This window comes from Anas acuta, chromosome 1 (genome assembly GCF_963932015.1).
Source record: "Anas acuta chromosome 1, bAnaAcu1.1, whole genome shotgun sequence".
In the NCBI taxonomy this organism is placed as follows: domain Eukaryota; kingdom Metazoa; phylum Chordata; class Aves; order Anseriformes; family Anatidae; genus Anas; species Anas acuta.
Window position 1 is genome coordinate 148,958,587 of NC_088979.1, and position 18,404 is coordinate 148,976,990.

Genomic DNA, 18,404 nt, shown 5'->3' on the forward strand with positions numbered 1-18,404 from the left:
CAAAGCTGGGACTCCCCCTCTTTGGTGACAGGACAGTCCAGGCCCAGCTGGCCAGGCAAAGGATTGGCACCCTGAGGACACTCAGTAAACCTCATGTTAGGTCTGAGTTATGCTTGCAAAGTGGTACAACATACTAAAAGTGAAGGAAGGAGCTTTAGGCTGGTAGAAATGTACCTACTTTGTGCAGGTAGAAAAATGGTAAGGGTCGCCTCGCCGTTATGCTGCTGTAGGGCAGCAGAAGGCAGCAGTAAGGGGGAAGGACCCCAGACACCTTGCCCTTTTGAAATGAGGGGTTTATACTGGCTGTAGATGGTATTGAAAAGCACTCTGGTTGCTGTCAGGTAGAAATAGCTAAACTAACAGCATAATTCCATCATGCATTAGCTCCTGCTCACCCTCCTTACTGCAAATGTAGTTGGATACCCTAGATTTGGGGAAATAAGTGCTTAGATCTGGGGTTCAGTAGAGATGCTGGGTTTGAGAAAATGATTTAACTAAAGGCAGCACTGACTGAAGACAGAGCACTGCCTCCAATAAGTGCTAATCCAGTGATGCCAGCCTAAGGCCAAGGCCTTGAATGTACTGGCATTGCACAAAACCATAAGGCAACATCCCAGCAAAACACGACTGGTGAATAAACAGAGCAGCAGATGTGTGAGGGTGTAGTGGGAAGACGGTCAGCACAAACAAGCATACGTTAAGGCCTGATAGAAAATCATCACAGCTGCTGTGGAGTTACCAGGCTAATCGGGGTCAGGTCCTGCCCGCCCAGTGGAGCTTGTGCTGAGCCTGATTACTTGAGGCACAGAGAGGTGAAAAACCACTGTGGTGAAGCAGGTCCTTCAGCCATTCACATGACAACGAGTTTTCCCAGGCGTGCTGGCCAATTGTGCTCAAGCCAGAGTTTCTGTCTTACCTAACCCACAGGCCTGGACCTGATCTGTAGTAAAACTCCCTGGGAGATTTCACAAACTCCTTCGCTTAGATGAAGGGACGCGACGAGAGAACTAAGCTCTCCTTGAAGAGCAGTACTTGACTTCCAGAATAAATCCCCAGGGTTTAGAAACCTGAGCTCGGTGTATTTCCTCTGGTGAGAACTCAGTTTTGAGCGTGATCTGACAGAGCTCTGCCTGGCTGCCCTTCTGGGCGGAGTGGAAAGCATATTTATTTGCAAAATCTGTGCATTGGGAGCAACTTGCAGAGTTGTTCTTTCTTGGAAAGAAGTTGGCGTATTATCAATATATGCAATTATAAATGAAACTCACAGGATACTATGCCAAGCACTGTGCAAAATAAACCCTGCTTTAAGCATTTGCAGTCAAAACAGACAAGATGAAGGTGAATTATTGTCTTCATTTTGGGAATGAAGAACTGAAACACTGGGAGATTAAGTAACTTGCCATGAATCAAGCAGGCAATCTGTGGAAGAGCCAAGAATAAAATCCAGATCCCACTGAAGCAACCTAACCAGGAACATCCTTCCCATTGAATAGTTTAATTAACATAAATTAAGCAGCAAGTTGACTCAACATGTTTTTAATTTTACATGTGTACTTCAGAGAACACGATAATTGCATTTTATAATCTAAAAATAAACAAACACATATGTCTGTCAGAAAAACAACAGGCACAGAGGAAAAATAGTTCAGTGCTTTATTATATTTGGTGTGAAGTCCTTTGTTAGGAGACTAAAATTGAGATGTGAAGCAAAGGAAGAAGGCAAAGAACTCTCTCCTTCTGTGCTAAATTATTGGAATCAAAAATAATCCTTCTTTTAGGTCTCTACTGTCTGAGTGCCAGGGCTCTGTGTAAACAGAAGAGCCAATGACAGGTTCTTTAAGCACAAATCTTGCCAAATCTGCCACATCCTCGGTTAGCTCAGTGATGTTCAGCGGGTAAGAGGCAGAGCTGAGGATTTGCTAGCACCTAATGTGTGCATTTGGAAGGGTCCGGAGACGGAAGGAGCCTGGAAAGCACCTGAGCCCTCCCATGCGCTGAAAGGGAAGATGAGAGCAGAAGAGATACAATAGCAAATCCCACTCAAGGGGAAGATGTCTTTTAAGCTCAACAACAAATCTGTCTGCTCTTTGAAGCTGCCTATGCCAGGCTTCATTCCCAGACAGCAGGGTGAGCATTCCTCTCTAAAATTAAGCCCCTGGCAATTGCTCCCCCCAGGAATAGGCATGTACTGAGCGCAGGAAAGCTACACATGAGTGACAATAGGATTTAAAGAGCAAGAGAAAAGAGAGGAACCGATTTAGACCTCATGGGAACATTCATGGAGCCTTTTCTACATGCAAAACACTTGCATTGAATTAAGCTAAATCAATATAAGCCAGCTGGAAAATGATCAATGGGGATGGCATTCACAAGCAAACAGGAGATTACTTGGCAGGAGCTGCACACCAGCTGAGGGCCATGCAGCCCTCCCCTGGTCAGCCCAGATCCATAGGGAAGGGTGGAAGGAAACAGTTCTGGTGGTAACCACCGTCGCATCGCAGGGTGCAAGCACAGCCACGTGTCTGCGTGCTGCACCCCTCCCAGCTCACCGTGCCACCTCTAACACCGTGCTGAGCCAGGAGCAACTGCCCCTGCTGATGAGAGCACAGCCGCCGGAGCTGGGAGCTGTGCTAGGAGGTTTGGGCATCTCCTGGCTGGCTGAGAGCATGTGCCAAACAACTGCAAGTCTGCCTGGTTCATGTCTTCTACATAGATCTGCATTTACTATCCTAGGGTATCTTCTGCAGCTCTTTTCCCACAGTGAAAGCAAAGCTGGAAAATTCGGCAGCTTTTGTCTACAGAGCTGAAAAACACTCTCCTCCTGTGATGTTTGTACAAGTACTACATAAACCCAACTTGGATTTTCACTGGGACAAATGCATACGCTTTTTTTTTTTTTGTCTGTGACGAATGTTAGGAAAATGTCAGTGATACTTGATGCACCCAGAGCTATGTGTGAGATGGCACTTTGAGATACAAGCTTGGAAAGCTGGTGTCTTTTGGCTGCATTTTTTCCAGAGGCTGCTTCTGAGACAAAGTTCCTGCTCTAATCTGCTTTTCTTTAAAGCTTGAAGACCTTCTAATACAAAGGCTGGTGCTCCGTGTCATCACTGTGACTGTGGCTATAGGCTTACGTGGTAGTACCTTGTTTCGATGAGCAGGTGCCAGCAGGAGGGGAGCAGTGTCTTTCAGAAAGGTTGTGCCCTGCAGATGTCACGCCAGGATTGATCCCACTCCTGTGCTGGGGTTTATGTCAGTCGCTGCTGAACAGTTGGGAATCAGAGACTGAACAAAGCAGACCTCTGTCAGACTCCTTCAATGAGATACTTCTCACCTAACATTAGACATTTCTGGCTTTTGCCTACATCTCAACAGCCAGTCTGAACGAACTTTACAATCAGTGGAAAGAAATTGGGGTTTTAGGAGCCTGATTTGTCCAAAGTATTTGAGACACATACCTCAGACTAAAAATAGCTGCTCCACCATAATGCTTGTCCCATTGATGACAAAGACAATGCTGGTGACCAAGGCCAAATATACACAACTGCATAATATACATCTACATGTTTGCATTTGGTTAGGTGAATCCTAGCCCTGGAATGTAATTGATTTTGAGCAACATCCTGCTTTTCCAGAGGTTAAAAAAAAATGCTAAGAAAATACTTTTCCTGGAAGACTGCAGTTACTGAAAGCCTCACCTTACTGGCAGTGAGTCTTTGGGAGTAAGCAAACTGGAGAAAGTATAACCATGCTTTGTTGTCTATCAGCAAATACTGTGAGCCAAGGAAAAGAAGGAACCTTGTTTGCTCTGAGGTGCTGGCAAGTGGTCTGCAGTGCTTGTGCGTGGGTGAGTGGACACCTCGTCTGTCCTTCTGGCCTCCATTCTAGTCTGTGGCCCTCGGTGATGGTGGGAGGTGATGCTAAGTGACTCTTTTCAGCTGAATGCTTCTATGACAGTCAGAGGTGGCTTTATTTTCGACAATAGCTGGTGCTGAAGTACTGGATGCTTCTAGTAGTTTTGAATTAGGCCTGACATCTGAGGCTCACCAGGACACTGTATCACAGGAATTAGAAGAATACTGGCTTCCACATAAAAATGAAACATGTGAACCACATGTCATTAAACAGTACAATAAGCAGGCAAAAATACAGCAGAGTTTGTGGTTGTCAGGGGGTTGAAGAGCCAATCTCCTTGATTATGAGGAGCCGAGTCTCTAGGAAGAGAGCAAACATGGCTGGAACCTGAGGCGAAGCTGTGAAAAGCCACTGGAGCAGCCAGAGTTATTTCTTGGCAATGCAATTTGAATTTGCCAGCCAAAGGAAGTTACCTAATTCAGACTGAAACCTGCAGAAGACGGAGACAGCACTATCGTGCTCCAGAGGATGCACGCTGTTACCCGAAAAGAAACTGGAAGCAGAATGGTAAGCTGGGCACGGAGCTGCCGTCCTCATAATGCAGCTCACTGATCTACAGCAACACAAGGACAATGGCTGGTATTTGGAAAAACCTTCAGGAACCACAGTCATTTCTATCACTTTCCAAGAGTTTCTCCAGCATGGACAGAGGACAATAGCACCGCGTCCTCAGATGACTCTTCGTGGGACCGGTGAGCAGTGCTGCGGAGGATTAAAGCACTATCATCTCGAAAGCAGATGAAATGTCTGTGCCTTGGATGTGGACATTGGTGCAGCTGATGCATTGCCAGGAATAGGGATGTTAGCATGGAAAGCAAAACCACAGGCTGTTGACCATAAATAGGTGAAGCTCGGGATTTACTGTGGCGAGCTAATTCCTATTAGAGTTGTGATTAAACTCATGGGCAATTAGCAAGTTGGAAGAAGCACAATTTATAATCACACCAAGGGAAAAAAAATTATCCGTGAATAAAAACATGCCACTCCCTTCATCTCATATTAAAGAGGTAAGTCACCAAGGAGGCAGAAGATCAAAACAATTGGAAAAAAAAGGTTGAGGATGTCTTCCAAGGGAAAGGGAACCTGTCAAGGCTTGTCACATGCACTGAAAGCGCAGGCTGGTCAAGTGAAAAACCCCATGGCATGGGAATATTGGTCAGCTGATGCAGTCTGGCATAATTTACTGTATGCTGGAGAAATTAATATTTATTTCAGAGATAGCCTTACTAGTCCTGAAGGTGATCACACACATCATTTTTCTCTAGATCTAGCCACCTGGCATAGCTACTGGCTAACAATGCCCTGCAGTTTCATGGGTATGAGTTTAGGCAGTCTGTGGTGAAGCACAGTATGAGGCATTTTATTGCAAATTTGTGCTCAGTACAACAGGTTGGTAGAAAGCAATATCGAAATAAGAAACCACCCACTGGAAAAGAGTAAAGAGGTTAACTGTGACCTGCATTTAGAATTATTAAATTACAGGAGCGTACAGAAGATGAGTGGTTTGTCAGCTACGAAGATTTCCTTCAGCAAAAATCTGGAGAAGTGAGAGTGCTTGCAGCGTTAGAAACTGATGACACCAAAGCCTGGCGCATCTACAAAGAAAGAGATGAGGTAAAATAAACCTTTAAGAACTAAGGTCTAAGGTCATGGAAGCATCCACTCTTACATGAAAAAAAACAGTTCCAAGTAAGTAGTGAGATCTGAAATAGCGGCTTCGAATTCATGAAGATGTCATTACAAAGGGACATTTTATCTAAAAACATAGGTGGATTGTCCAATTTTTTTTAGAAGGGGCAGAGAGATGAAGAGCACAATGTCTGTTATTTTGCTTAGGAAGGTCCCAGGCAGATGACTGGGGCTGGCTGAGGCACCTGCATCCTAGGTATGGCACAAGACCCGCTGACCTAGAGTTGCTCGTCAGTAGCTGCTGGTGGTTTTGCACTGATGGCAGTTTGGGGCAGGTCTGTGTAACTCTACAGCGTGCCCCAAGAACAGACTGAATGTTAGTTGTTATGCTGCATACATGTACATGTACCTGGCTTTCTGTACTGTATTATTGCTGGTGAAGATGCGTATGGAGAACTGGATTTTTAAGATGCTTTCTGAAAGCAAGGGATTGCCACGAACACAGGGCTGACGTCAGGCATTGATGGATAGTGGAAGATCAGACAGCAGTGAAGCGAACCACCTTTGGATACGATTGCTCTAAATGACTCCTGAACAGCAGGCATGGCTCATTCAGGAACCCTGTTTACTACCATTTAGTGAGAAAGTACTGCATCAGTTGGCATTCAGGATAAGTATCTCTTGAAGTCAAAATAATGTTGGAATTACTCAGAAACTGAATGTGCTTTCATCAACATACTGATTTGCCAAAAAATCACGTACCAGTCCAGTATAACTTGGGAAAAACAAACCAGAAAGTAGTTGAAATGTAAGGTTTCTGCAAGTCACAATAGCTTATCTTTTTGTGAAAAATGTCATCAAGACAGCATTTTCTAGTGGAAATGTCAAATGAAAGCAGGAGCATTTTGAATAGCAGGAGAACATTTTATTTCCCTTACCTGCAGATTTTTTTTTTTACAATGAAAATACTTAAAATATTCTATTGACATTTCTTTTTACACAAAGCAATACTATTGGGATGTTCCAAATCACACAAGACATTGAATTTTGAAACGGTGTACCTGCTATCTCCTGCTAGGATTGGAGTCTCTTGCTTATCGAAATACCACCACTTCAACAGTGCGGAGTTGCCTAAGAAAAGCACCTATGAATGCCCCAGGAATCTCAGTGCAGCTAGTTACAAGCACTAATAAAGTTAATTAGGCCTCAGAGGTACTTACACGTCTAATGCCCCTTTCTGTGGTATCAACCATAATATATTTGGGGCAGAGTGACAAAGCATTGCAATTGTACTGAAAATGGCTGAAACATCCTTTATTTTATCACAGAACAGCTACTAATTTTCAAACCTTTCCCCCGTAAACCCTATAAATCTCAAAATACCTACACAAAAAAAAAAAAAAAAAAAAAAAGATCTTAAAATAAAACAGAAATTAAATTTCCTTCTGGACTCCCTACGGGGTTCTCCCATCCTACCAGCGGAATGGTGACTTCAGTTCAACGAATGACTCTCTGAGTCATTCAGCACAGAAAAGGAAGGAAAAGGGAAAGCATTTAGAATGGGTCTCCAGGGCTTTAGCCCACGGAATTTTTCCTCAGCCTACAGTCTCTGGAAGAAGCGGAGGAACCCCTTGAGCGGGACGGGATTCAGAAACATGCAATGGCCTGTTTGTGATGACTCACATCACATCAATAGCAGAATTGTCCAGAGACCGATAGAATGTCAGGACTCTTTTTCTACCATTGTGCATCCACAAGTACCAAGAAATACGTGTTTCCTATCACTCAGCCCAGCTTTACGTCAGGCTAATACATGTCAGTCTGTCTAAATGTATGTTTTGAAAACAGAACTGGGCTTGAATATATGTGGAGTGTCTCATATTCAGGCTTATTATTATTATTATTATTATTATTATTATTATTATTATTATTATTATTATTATTATTATAGTTCACAAGTGTTTCTGTTGGAGATTGCATGGATGTAGTTACAATTTATTCTTTGTTTTTAGCCAACTGCACTATGTACCTTGAATGGTACATATGTTTAACAACATCTTCCATGAGCAGGTTTCATGCGGACAGACCATCGTCTTATTATAAGATGCTGTTTGACCTGAAAAATTTGCCTTCTGGTGACCATTCAGGCTGGAATATGCCACCCTTAAGATGAAAGTAAGGGGAATTTCAGGCAAAGCAGGAGGCTGCATGCACTTACACATACACACTCACATACTCAAGCAAAGGAAGAGTTGCTGGTTTGCCCATAGTAAAGAATACTTGTGGCTGCTTCTTTGGGAAACTGGCAAGTCCAACTCTGAAAAAAGGCAGTGAAGTGTAGCACTCATTGGGTTTCTTCATCCTTATGAAAATTTGGCCAAATTTGGTCAAGTTCCAAACTTCTGGAACTTGCAGTTTGCACATGCTAAGTGCAATCTTGCCAGAGATCTACGCTAAACTCATGAAGGCACCTGTCTGCTCCGAGTGCGCTGCTGAAATACAGAAGTTCACCAAGATTCTTCTACTCCATTTCAAGTCTCAGGTACCATAGGTACTAAACTGAAAAAAGGGAATCTGGGTGTGGAAAAATGAACAAACAAATATAGAGAAAACCAATTACCTTGTGTGAACTGATAGGCAACAGTTATTCCTGTATGTATATATACTTCAAGTACTTTCAAATACTTTCTGTTTTGTTTTTCCAAGTTATACTGGACTGATACGTGATCTTTTGTCAAATCAGTATTATGGTTATATAGAGTAACTCTTACTTTATATAAATAGGGGTAATTCAGGGCAATCTAACCTTCAATAAAATGCAGATAAACTACCTTACATTTACAGCATGCTAGGTCTTCATGCTGATAGATACCTGTTTATAGCCATGAAGGGCTGATTGTGTCTGCTCTTCATGCACTGCAGGTCAAGGTGCCAGATTTGGTGAGTCACACGAGTGCCAATGTGTAGCTGCCAGAGAGAGTATGTTAATTTTTTTCTTTCAGTTTGCTTTGTGGTAAACCTATGAATGGTCATGCCCATATACTGTTAAAAGAACCTTATTAAGGTCAAAAAGTTAAGCACACAAACGTTAGGAAATGCAGCCTTCAGTTTCCTTCCTTGTACATAAGCATTATGAATCAGTACTTAATTATATGACCATGGGTTATTTTTTCCACAGGTCTCCTTCGGAAGGGTCCATCAGGTGGACCTGTTCTGAGGCTAAATCTGGACTTAAGGAGGAGGTTGTTTGCAGGACCCCTGCTTCATTTCTTCCAAAAGTCAGAAAATGCATAAATTATGAGTCAGGGAGTAGCAGAAAAAGAAAGGGCACTTTGAGGATTAAGGCATTTGAAAGGCATCTTAGTGAATTGGATTCTGTCCCTAACTGTGCCTAAAAGTCCATATGAAATGCTGAGAAAATCACTTGAATCACACTTCTCTGTAGGAAGTAGGTTTTTGTCCCTCAAAAAAAAAAAAAAAAAAAAAAAGTGCCTTTTTAAATTGAAACACTGGAAACTGATTTGCAATTTTTATATCGTGCTGCAATTAACCCCCGAAAATGACATCTTGGTCTGGTGTTTACATATAAAAAAAAAGAAGAAATACTTAAAAATTGGAGATGGTGTGAAAAAGAGCAACTGAAATTATTTAAAATCTGAAGAATATGTTTATCCAAAGAGGTGCTTACAAAGCTACTTGACAAGTGATTTGAATACAGGATTCAAATACCTTCCTGAGTAGTAAATATGAGGTGTAAAAAGATTATTTAATGCAGTGGAGAAAAGTAAAATAAGAATCTATGTCTGTGAGCTGAAGCTAGGCAGATTCAGACAAGAAATTTGGCATAAGCTTTAACAGTGAGAGTAATTAATCACCCCAGAAAAATCAACCCAAGCAAATCATCAGCTCTTTATCTCATGAGGTCTTTAAATTGAGACTGGCTGTTTTTTCCTGAACTACTTGCTTTATACTTTGGTTGATCCTGAATTATTGGACTAATTATGGGGTTAACTGAGTGAAATGTATATACAATATAAAATCCAGGAAGTCAGACTGTGACCTAACAGCCCTTATCGTTGCTAATCCAAGTGCCAGGCAGTCATGGTTGCAGCTGAAGTCAGTGAAAAACTTCTCTATGATTATATAAAATGTTAAATAGTGCTACACAGGTAGAAAAAAATAGGGTCTAAGGTATCTAATTTAAGACATTCAAATATACTACATACTTTTGAACTTAATCTCTAACTTGTTCTTTTTTTTTTTTTTTTTTTTTTTTGTCTAGAAAATGAGGCTGATAATCTCTCCTTATCTGGAAGAGATGTGAGTATGCATTGATTATTGTTTGTGAAATTTCAGTGATGAGAACCACTGAAATGCTCATGGGTAAAAGAATTCTCACTTCAAGGCAGCAGCTGAATAGCAGGAGAATAATGGACAAGAAATATGAGGAGATACGAGCTAATTCAGTAAGAACGGTATTAAATAAGGCAGAAATCTTGTGATAAAAAACAGCATGTGATCCAGCGATCAAGGACTGGCGCATAGATACATAAGCATAAAGAAGGCAAATAAAGTTGTACAATCAACCCCAATTCTGGCATTTCCAAACCAATCTCAAGTTTTTAGCCTGGCAATATCTCTCATTTTATTAGCAGAAAAGAAAATGGAATATAGTAAAATATATGACTGCAGCATGACATTAATTCACATGTATCTCCTTTGAACCTACTCTGGGAAGAAATCTGTCTAAATTACATAAAAACTAACATCTTATTCCCAACCATTTGCAGGTCTAATGCAACTCACAGAGAAAGACTGGAAAATGGTGAAGGGGAAAGCCAATGGGATTTCCATGTCTGGATTTAGAGAGGTAAAATTGTCAAAGCAGGGGCTAGAGAGGGAAGTAAATTAGAAAAATAGATCATGTTGAAGGAGAAGTGTCAGTTACCATGTGGGTAAGGAGTTAACACCTAGAAGACAGTATGTAAATACAAGATGATCCCAGGCCACATGGAGCCTCTGGTTTTGTCAGGGTTCTGAGCCACTAATGGCACTAATGACCCTGATAATCCTCACCTAGAGCCCACACCCATGGGGCCCAGGAACTCTATGTAAGCTCAGCCCTGGGCTTTGTCTCCGTACATGAGATATTTTGGAGGAGTGGTGGTTTCCAGTATAGATATAGCTATGACCCTGCCTGGCTGTGGAGTTGCTTGACCTGGACTTCAAGCTATGGACTGGTCTCTTGGCTTATTTTTGTCCCTGTCTAGACCTGCCTGGTGATCACTGGACCTGATCCTATCCGTGACCTACATATTGACTTCCTGGTTTGACCTTAGATTTTCCTCATCAAGATAATTCCGTCTTTTGATCTGAACTTTTGAATGGACCTGGGCACCATCTTAGGGTCTGTCCTGTTCACCTTTCTCTAGCTCTCTGAGGCTGCGGCCTGGCTGGCAAGGCTCCCACATGGCTCCTGGTTCACCACCCTTGAAGGAGCAGCCCAGCTCTTGGTGCTCCCTGACAGACTTATCGAGGAGTTTGGATGTCAGGTTCTCAAGAGGGAGAGGCTGCCTTGACAGCAGGAGACACAAGCAGCTGTAGCAAGGGAGGGAAGGAGAACTCTCCAGCCAAAAATAACTAATTTATTATTTTTTTTCAGCCAAAACAAAGGTTTGGTGACTAGTAGCTCTGTGTGTATGTGTGACTCAGTGTGTGTGCACCCAGAACCACTCGGGGCATAAGATGACAGCCCGAGGAGCATGCCAGCAGCCTCTAAGTAATCTCCAGTTGCTTGCCAAGAGCTCTTGATGCTTTCCTAAACTTGTGGTTAAAAAAAGAAGCCTCATGTATTTACATTTGAGGTGGGATGAAGGCCTACCACTGACCAGACTGCCTTATTGTATATTTCAGAGCCTGAGCCAAAACAGTGCTGCTCTGACAGAGCCTAATTTCTGATGACTAATTGCTAGCTGGGCGAGGCCGTTCCCTGTCTTGGTCCTCTGCTCTATTTGTTTATCTTCTGATACTGTTCTGATATTTGAGGAATTGGACTTAAAATCAGTTGGGGAGCATAAATGGTCAGCCTAGGAATGAAAGGAGTAGGGTCTTATGTTTGATGACAGCCTTGATAAGTGTTTTTCAAAAGCTGGTGCAAGAAAAGAAGCTGCGTGTAAGCTTTGTGAAAGTGGTATATGTACTCTGCACATTTTCCAACAAATAAGGGTCGTGTAATGTAACATCTTTATTTGAGGTAGGTTTTCATCTGTGAGCTGAAGTTTGACAGGGGTAGCAAACCTGTCTCATCATCTGCTGCAGAGAGGGGGACTGGCCGGGGTACTGAACAGAAGTAATTAAGCGTTGGTCTGTTCAGCTGAAGTATTAGGTTTTATCATGGGAGCACTTAAGGCTTTTTTTAAAGTCCTTATATAAAGAGGAGTGATACTGTAGTTTTGAATTATAGGTGATAAGCTGGGCAAACCAGTACTACTTGATGTGCAAAGGAAGAGTGGAACACCCTCATCTTAGGCAATAGCTGTCACACTTGGGAAGTGAAAATCCAGTCTAGGAGGTGGATTGCAGTAGCTTTTTTTTTCTTTTTTTTTAAAAAAAAAAGTCTTCTCTGTGGACAGAATGGATTATATATGTGCCTCTAGGCTGTGTATGTTCTTGTTAAAGCATAGGTGTTACTGAAGAATAGAAGTGTCCATCAAAGTCAAGACAGGTGGCCAGCTGCAGTTACCTGTAGGGATGGTTAATGGCTAGGGGTAACTTCATTTCTGAACATAACTAAACTGTGACAAGGAGGAGATGGTACTTTCAATGGATATTTACCTTCCTAATGGCTTCCAGAGACTTCAGGGAAAAAGTCCTCATCCGCTCTTAAGATGCAGAAAAGCAGTCAACTGAGAAGCCCTTGCAGATTTTGGTAACATTGGAAAAATTGTGTTATTTCTAGATTTCTCCAGAGTTCAGAGTGCTCAGTCAAAGGCTCAGTGAGCCTTCCTCAGCCCCTTGCAGCAAGTCTTGGGAAACTCATCGAGACTATCACCTCCCACCACTAATTCTGAAGAATTCCTAGGGACTTACTCCTTTGTCCTTCAGGATTTGTGGTTTTTAACTACACAGAGCTACGTGAAAAGCAGACCCCTGAATTTGGTAGTAGTACTGCATTCAGAGTGGAATATAATGAACAGCCACAATTTGCTGGGCACAATGACCAGCATTATGACAAGTGCACGCCACGGTATTGTTCTGGGTGTCGCAGGCAGAGCTAATGCATGTGCAGCTCTTTTCCATTCAGACATTATTGTCTTCTGCAGAGGGCAAAGCTCCTGGGTTCTTTGGTCCTGCTGTCCTTTTATACTGTTCAAGACCTTTCCAGCTCATTCTGTTTCCCAGAACAGGCACTGTCCCACTAACTCCAACCCACAGTTTAGCCCAGTTATGAATGAAGGATGCCTAGCTTGCACAAAGATTATTTTCAATGTGGGAAAAAGCTGGTTCACCTGACTGGATTGCTGGACTTAGTGCACTTTGTCTTACTTTTCTTGGTTAGTGTGAAAATTTGTAAGCTTTATATCATGGTTTTCACCATTACTGCATTTCTGATAGGAATTCAGAAGCCTCTATTGTCAGTCTTCTTTTTTCTGTCAGGATTTTAGTATCCCCTTCCATATATATCCTCATTCTCTCAAAAATTCCAGACATGTGCACGACTCTGGCATTATTTATGAATTAAATCCCCTCTGTGTATTAATGTGTGCTTTTCTGGACAGTTTTTAACATGTTTGTAATGTTGTAGAACTCTGCAGGTAGAACTATTTTTATTTTTTTTTAATACTTCAGGATTGGGTCCAAAGAGTCAAGTGAATAAAATGTCAACTGATTATACTTGATTTTATTTATTTCAGTCTAGGCCTACTGGTGCTTAGACAGTTCTTCTGAAATTAAGCAGCAAGACAGAGATAATTATGTCTATGTTTGTTTTTGTATCTTGATGTTTTAATCGACCTCTAAAAATTTCAGGCTAGAAATCAACCTAATCAGTGCTAGGTTCAATTTTAAAACTATTTCATGTTGAAAGTTGGAGCTATCAGCCCTGGGAGACATTACTGATAAGCATCTGAATGTTGCAATTTATAAAGAAAAAAAAAACACAAACAAAAATGTCAAACATAAAATTCCTGTTCCATGTTTGGTGGTCTGAAAAAAACAACTTTGTTGTTGTAAGGTGATATAAACACTGTGCCATCACTTAAATTGAGTTTACATGAAATGTGAGTAAAAATATCTGTGCTGGTACTGATTTCAATGGTAACAGTAGCAGCAGGCATTTAGCAGAATTCATTATGAACAATTACTTCTGAATGTAGTCTCCATTTGCTAACCATTCACTTGTCCAGGCTGGTTTCTTCAAATATATGTTTGTCAGCTGGCTGAAGTGAATACGTACAGCCTGGGGGCTATTTTAGAGCTATTTGCAGCTCACAGCACAATTCATTACATCATGTGTGTTATATTTTCTACTTTCCTGGATGTCAGAAACTACAGAAATATTTCAGAACTAAAACAGATCAGACAGACAAAAAGTCAAAGAAAGGGAAAACTTTATAGGCAAGGAACTGAGGATGAGAGCTGAAGTGGCTTGACAGTGCTTACAAAGGAAAATCTGCGCTAGGAATTGGACCCAGACATCCTGAGTGTCAGTCCAGCCTTAACCACAAGACTGTCCCTCTTCTGTTTCACAAATATTATTACAAATTAACTGGTGGTTCACTGAATCCTTGTGATTTATTAGTCATGAACAGTGGAGTAAAATCATCGCATTCTTTGTGAGGATGTAACACTTTGGGTTTGGGTTTTCCTTTGATACTGCTTGTCTCTCTCTTCAGTTAAGAGGTCATTGACTCAAATGTGGGCTGTGAGCTGACTGTTGCCAGAGTGGAGATAGTTGGCTGTCATTGTTCTTTGTATGTAGCTCGGATTCTCACAGGATAGTCTGTGATAAAGAAAATAGGCTGGTAAAAAGACAGCATAGCTTTAGCATTTTAGCTGTCAGAGTGAAGGAATGATTCTTCTGTTCCTGACACCTGAATAAGTGAACTTTATTGCATTAGTATGGGACATAGGCATGGGTCTCAAGATGTTTTAGACGGCAAAACATTTGAAGCCAATTGGCCTTTTGCTTTGGGATCTCTGGGGCAGCAACTTTTCATTCTGGCTGGCTGGCTACCTCTGGAAATGTCTCTATAGATTGTCAGGACCAATAATAAAATGTAAAATGTGCTTCTGCTCATAAGGAATGTATCTGAGCTTGCCAATAAAACTTGGCTTGTTAAGTGTAAGTGGTTAAAATCCCTCCTTACTCCCTGGTGAGGCTGTCTCTGACCAAGACCAGTTAGAGACATGTTGATTGTGTGGCTGATCCCAATATTACTTCCAATGAGCACCTGTTCACCAAAGTACTAGTGCCACACGATTAGGTTAGCTCTAACTTTGAATACCTGTCTTGAATACGTCCAAAACTGAATATTATGTGACCACTGTGTTCATGTTGCACTACCCTCATAGGAAATGTTTTTATTAATGTCTAGTTTAATGTCCCAGGCTGCAATTTGCAGCCATTCTTTTGTGCAGTATTATCTGATCACACTGAAGAGAATGTGGATCTGTTATGTTTGTATAATTACCCTTCAGGTAGTTGTAGGCTATTAGATGAGCCTTCCTTTCACCTGCCTACACAAGCCAAGATCCCTCAACATACCAATGCTGATGTGTTCCAGACCTCTGACCATTGTGGTAGACTTCATCTGGACATCCTCCAGTTTTCACATCCCTCTGCACTGGAGAGGCTTCAGGCTGGACAGTGTGTCAAACGCATACTGAACCAGTGCCAGCCAACAGGGAAAATAACTTCCAAATCTGTCAGCCATGCTCCTTCTCCTGTAGCACAGTACACAGTTGCCTTACAGTGACAATGCCCTGCCAGCTCATTCAGGCTGATAGCCACTGTAACCTCCTGCTCCTTTGCAGGGCTGTTGGTCTGTTGGCTCCCAGCTTGTAGGGATGGAGGGAATTATTCCACCTCAGGTGCAAAGCTTTGTATTTCTCTTTACTGGACTTAATGAGGTTTCTGTTGGCCCAGTCCTTAGGTGTATGAGGTCCCTCTCAGCTGAAGATAATGTTATGCGTATATATTTATATCAGCCAGCTGTTGTAAAGTTTGCATCTTCCACAGACAGGCTGAGGGTGTGCTTCCATGTTATACAGGTTGTTCATGATGATTGAACTGCAGGGACCACAGGACCAACCTCTGGAGTACATAACTTATTACTGCTGTGAGCAAAGCCAAGTCTTTGATCATCGTTACCCTTTCAGTCTGGTGGTCCAGCTGATTTTCAGCCAACCTAGAAGTCCTTTGTTTCAGCCTTGGCAGTGAAGAGTCCAGAAAGTAACAGAGCTTTACCATTACTAGACTCTTCTAAAGCAGCACTGGAGGAATTTTCTGGAATCCATTCACATTGATTCATCAGAAAGACTGCGTGTGGCAGTATGGGGATGATAAAGGAAAGACCATGTTCAAACTAGAACTAAGCATTCATGGAGGACAAAGTGGCTTTCTTGTACTGGAAGCTCCAAAGCTGTTGCTTTTTCTGTCCCATTCTGCTTTTGTGTCTAGAGACCTGATCAAATTGTAGCAGGAAAAGGTCACTTTCACCTTGTGTTGTCCAAACCTGTTGACTCAAAAGATCCACTTCTAGGAGAAATATTTGGCATTACTTCGTAACATTTAATTACAACAGCCTTCTCCCTGCCACCCCAGATAGATTGGAATAGTTTCAAAAGGTGAACAAATTATATCAATTTGTCTTTAGATTTGCTTTGGCTGCAAATCCTTCATGGTGCAAAGAGGGGGCCAAACCAAAAATGCTCCCTCTCCAAATGTGCATGGCTCTGGATTCAGAGATTTTATATCCAAACTCTATGCCTGTAGTCCATGTCTGTCAGCAGGAGGTCAGAGACAAAAAACACCCCACACATCTAGGTCAGAGCTCTTATGAAGGGGTCTTTTATTCATTCATCTCTTCCTCACCCCTCCTCTTTAGGGTCCAATTTCTTGTTGGTTCCTGTTAGCTTAAGGGGAATTACACATACATATGGTAAGGAGAGAATGGATCCCTTCTTCCTCTGTAGACAGTAAGGAAAACTAGAGGAAGCATCAATTTGTAATACAAGATGACCAAGGAAATCCTCAGCAATTATTGCATCACAGTTGTGTAATTATGAGTGTATAGTTTCCCCTGTACACCTGAGAAACTGCAGAGTTGAGCTACATCCCATCCTTGTGCCATACAACAGAACGGTGCCTGAAGCTGAGTTTGAATGCAGAAGTTTCTCTGGTTGTGAAGCCAGCTGGGTGACCTACTTGTACCGTCACTGGATACTGGGCATCCTTGTTCAAGCACAAAATTGGGATTATTGCTGATGTGCTGCCTTACTAGCTATTTCTTTCTGCCATCAGTGATACGATTTAATCTCAAGTAATCTGAGGTAGAAATGAAACATGATGCAAAGCAACCCGCAGGGCTTTTTACTTTAGGCAGGCTTATTTAGTTTCTCCTGTACAGCGTAGTTTACTGAATACTAAATCAGAAACCTACTGGTTCAGCCCCAGCTCTTTTCAGGGATGGAAGAGAAGCCTCACTCACAACATGCCAGTGCTGTGGTGCGTTAATGCTGCAGGTGTTGCTGATCATGGGAAAGCATTTTCAGAGCCAGGTGTAAGAGATGAGAACTGTCTTTTATAGACACAATGTATGCTTACTACCTCCTGTTCATTAACCCTGGACTATACTTTTATTTTATCAAATAAATTTAAAAAAAAGAAATGTGCTGCTCCAGTCCTAAATCCAGTCCTGCTTTACCCGTGGATTTTGCTTTTAGCCTTCAGTGCTTGATTGCGCAGACCCCTGCAGAAGCACTTGGGCCGCGTTGCCCTGTTGGAGGCCATCTTGTGTGGCCTACGCAGGCCCTCACAAGAGATTAGTATGCAGCTCACAGCGCTCATGCCCACTACTTTCTCTTGATGAAATACCAGAGTATTAACCCGCTGTGGTGCATACATCCAGCAGCTCTCTGAACGGATTATCCTGGGTCTGAATGACCTGGGCCCTTCCCTTTTTCTTCCATATCCCATTGTTTGTTTTTATGGCTTTCCTGCTCTGCACAGGCTGTTATCCCTGGGTGAGGTAGCAAGCGTTGGCACTGTCAGGCTCCTGATATCTAAGGCTGGTTCCTCAGCCTCCATCTGCTTATCCAGCTGCATTGTGCTGGAAATATACTTCCATATACCCTCATAATGACTTCCTGTCAAGAAGGAAGCTGCCCTGCCCTTGCTGTCCTCCCCTTTTCCCCAGGCCTTGCTTTTGTTCCTCTCTGACGGACAATTCAAAGGCACTAAACAACCCCCGAGCAGAGAGGTGAAGGAGCTGGACCGCAGAGGCAGCTTGCTGTGCAGTCTGCAGCGGTCCAGGATTATCTTTTGGCCCCCTTGGCCCCCCCATGAGCCCCTCCAAGGAGATGAGTGTGAACATGGGTTTGCCACTGGGTTCCTACCACCCAGCTCCTGTGTTTGGGACTTCCTCCGGCCTCGGGGATACAGGGAGGGAAATTTCCCTTCAGCTCAATAAACTACTGCAATAAAGTGACTTCAAGTCCTGCATCTTTTGGTTACTTATTCTCTTGGCATTTCAGGGGGAGCCAAAGAATCTGTTTTCCATTTGCTGTACTTTTGCTGGAGACTGTAATTGCTCTTTGAACCTACAGGAGCAGGAAACCCATTAAAGGCCCAAGAGGAC

At 42.4% G+C, this 18,404-nt stretch overlaps 1 protein-coding gene and 1 long non-coding RNA gene across 4 annotated transcripts in view; one reads left to right on the forward strand and one right to left on the reverse strand.

Moving 5' to 3' along the window:
• Positions 1-18,404, reverse strand: part of SYN3 (synapsin III) — a 190,697-nt gene that overhangs the window by 48,505 nt on the left and 123,788 nt on the right. The gene's annotated exons all lie outside the window — the stretch shown is intronic.
• LOC137846787 (uncharacterized) overlaps positions 1-18,404 on the forward strand; it is a 66,521-nt gene that overhangs the window by 29,482 nt on the left and 18,635 nt on the right. The window lies entirely within an intron of this gene.